The sequence below is a fragment of the Suricata suricatta genome, chromosome 12, assembly GCF_006229205.1.
Source record: "Suricata suricatta isolate VVHF042 chromosome 12, meerkat_22Aug2017_6uvM2_HiC, whole genome shotgun sequence".
NCBI classification, from domain to species: Eukaryota; Metazoa; Chordata; class Mammalia; order Carnivora; family Herpestidae; genus Suricata; species Suricata suricatta.
The window spans coordinates 80,164,210-80,168,049 of NC_043711.1; positions in this window are offsets into that span (position 1 = coordinate 80,164,210).

Genomic DNA, 3,840 nt, shown 5'->3' on the forward strand with positions numbered 1-3,840 from the left:
TGCCTGTGTGGCTCAGTTAAGCATCTGACTTTGGCTCAGGTCATGATCTCATGTGGTTCATGAGTTACAGCCCTGCATCCAGCTCTGTGCTGACGCTCGGAGACTGGAGCCGGCTTCAGATTCTGTATCTCGTTCTCTCTTTGCCCCTCCCCTGTGTGCACTCTGTTTCTCTCTTAAAAATAAAGGAACATTTAAAAAAATGAAATAAATAAAAACAACCCCCCCAAAAAGCTAGAGGAAAACCTCACATTTCTCTTTGCTTGTAGCCCAGTGGAGCTAAAGCCCTGACTCGTGCACCTGTCTGGAAGTATTAGCAGCACTTTGACACAGGAGGATTAGACAGTCTCCTCAGAGTAGAGGAGAAAGGAGCGGTATTCAAGTACTCACATTCCAAGAATCTTGGGACACATCTTCTAACATTACATCAATCTTGTAACATTACAACAGGTTTGACAGCTGTGGCAATGTAAGCATGATGAATAACGGACAAAGTAGGTAGAGGTGTTGTGTGAGAGAGGTTATGTGTCTTCAGTATCATGAGGAATCCCAAATAATGGCTAAAGTTAATAGGCATAAAATATTTGCACATGTGATATCATAAAGCCAACTAATAGGAGAACTAAAGAATAATATTACTAACAAAAAGTGGGAGAAAGAAGAGAGAGCGTGCAGAAGCAATCACTAAGTTAAAACCTTACAAGTCAGTTCAAGGAGTTCTAGGTATAATTTTGACGTCATAAGTAAAGAAATGAGGTTACACTCTTTAGACATGGGGACAATTCAAAGGAAAATGTCAAACTTCAGAAAGGTTTCCTTTTGAAGGGGATATTTCAGGGGATTTTTACTTCAAGTTTTATTTCATTCTTTAATATTTGAATATGTTTCATCACATTTATGCCTTAGAATTAATAACTCCTCATGAAATTATTATATAATAAGGTGTCATGGAATCGAGCATTTGGCCAGCCCTAGATTCAGTTAATACCAGCCTGGGTTTTTGTTTACTTTTGATTACTGGCCTGTTTTCCTTTGAATGTGACCTTGTAGCAAGATAGAATAGCACAAATTATATGACTTATAGTTGAATCTAATAGAGACCGTATATTCATGTGCTTTAATATACTTGTCCTGCTTTTCTATTAGCCATTGTGAGTTAATTTCTTTGTGTATTGACCATGTTTTGGTCTCTGTAATTCTGTATGCCTGGATCCTACTTGTATCTCAGTATACACATGGGTTTTATTTTTATCTTCCAAGGAGTTCTTTTTTAAAATTTATTTATTTAAATTCAAGTTGTTAACATATATTGTAGTATTGGTTTCAGGAGTAGAACCCAGAGATTCATCACTTACATGTAATATCCAGTGCTCATCCCAACAATGCCCTCCTTAATGCCCTTCACCCATTTAGCCCATCCCCCTACCTACCTCCCCTCCAGCAACCCTCAGTTTGTTCTCTGTCTTTAAGAGTCTTTTATGGTTTGCCTCTCTCTCTATTTTTATCTTATTTTTCCTTCCCTTCCCCTATGTTCATCTGTTTTGTTTCTTAAATTCTACATATGAGTGGAATCATATGATATTTTTCTTTCTCTGACTTATTTCACTTAGCATAATACACTCGAGTTCCATCCATGTTGTGCAAATGGCAGGATTTTATTTTTTTGATTGTTGAGTAATACTCCATTGTGTATGTGTATATATATCCATATGTATGTGTATATATACATGGATATATATGTATATATATTTATACATGAATATACATGTCTTCTTTATTCATTCATCAGTGAATGGACATTTAGCCTCTTTCCATAATTTGACTATTATTGATAGCACTTTCTCTGTTTTCTCTGTAGGATTTCGATATTGTCCTGTCTTATGGTTAGGTCTTTCATCCGTTTTCAATTTATTTTTGTGTATAGTATAAGAAAGTGGTACAGTTTCATTCTTCTCTATGTCACTGTCCAGTTTTCCCAGCACCATTTGCTGAAGACACTGTCTTTTTTTCCACTGGATATTCTTTCCTGCTCTGTCGAAGATTAGTTGGCTATACATTTGTTGGCCCATTTCTGTTCCACTGATATATGATACACATGGTATTTTAATATATGTATACATTGTGAAATTATTACTAAAGTCAAACTAATTAACATATCCATCACCTCATACAGTTGTATTCTGTTCCACTGATATATGATACACATGGTATTTTAATATATGTATACATTGTGAAATTATTACTAAAGTCAAACTAATTAACATATCCATCACCTCATACAGTTGTCATTTGTGTGTATGTGTGTGTGTGTGTGCGCACATGTGCGTGCATGTGGTTAGAACACTTGAGATCTACTCTATTACCAAATTTCAAGGATAACATATTATTAACTGTAGTCATTATGCTACAGATTAGGTCTCCAGAACTTGTTAATCTTTTAATTGTAGGTTTGTACCCTTGATTATGATCTCTCCTTTTCACCTGCTCCTAGCCTCCGGTAACTACCATTCTCGTCTCTGTTACTGTGAGTTCACTTTTTTTTTTATCGTAGAGTAATAATTTTTAGGTTTCACATATAAATGAGATTATGAGATATTTCCCTTTCTGTGTCCGGTTTACTTCACTTACCATAATGTCCTCCGGATTCATCCATATTGCTGCAAGTGGCAGGATTTACCTCCTTTTGTAAGGCTGAATAATTAACGATAAGTAAGAACTTACTATTGCCCTTTTGTTAATTGTTTTCTGGGTATTTTGCAGATCCTGTATTCCTTTCTTTCTCTCTTACCATCTTCTTTTGTGATTTGACAATTTTCCATAGTGTAATGCTTTGATTCTCTTCTTTTTATATTTTGTGTATTTTTTATTACACATTTATACTTTGTGGTTATCATGAGTCTTGGAGTGAAATTTTTAATGTCATATGAGGATCAAATACTGACGTGCACTGAAATCAAACTCTCATTTAACTTATTTAAGGCAAATATTTAGTCAGACACTGGAGCCTAAAGGCACAGGTAGGAACTTGTGTGGTCTTCAGAGCTCACTCTTGAGGATTACATTGCTTTGCAGGACGCGAAGCTACCAGATTAGGAGTCAGCCTGGAGGACACCTTCAGGTTGAGCATGAGGTGGGCTAGAGGTATGGCCTTGGGAGCAACAAAGCTGCTTCCCAAATGTGGTGTCTGCTCTTGTCTAAGGTCCTTTTCCTACGGTAACTCAGGTTTTTCATATGGGAGTAACTTACACCTCACATATTTTTTAAATCTACATTTCTTAGCATTTCATTAAGTACCAGAGACTGTGCTCAGTGTTCGAAGTGCCTTATTTATTTTTTAGACATATTCCAGGAGGTCAGTGTGTGATTATACCTGACTTGCCAATGAATAAATTGAGGTAGAGACCACATAATAAATAAACATAGTAAAAGGGGAACCTAGATGTGTTTTGCTCCAGTCTCCTCAGCTTTAATCATGTTATCATAATTATTTCCCAGGCTTTTGTGTAATGGCATTGTGCATCAATGTGCTTGGCACATTGTGGATTCTCATACAATGAAGGCTCCTTTTCTCCCCAAAACCCCAAAGCAGCAAAAGGCTATTTGCCACCTAAGTTCAAGCATGGGGTGAAGAAGGACTGGATGTCGGGGAAGAGGACTGGAGGGTTAACTTTCAGGCTGCAGAACTATGCTGATATTCTTTATCATCACAGTGATCATAGCTCCAAGGTGTTTTCAAGGTAGCGATCAAGGTGATTACTGAGGGGAGAGCACAGTGAGTTCTGCCAGGAGCCTTCAAAATCCCATCTGGCTGTTCAGTGAGACCCTATGAGCCTAGCCTCAGTC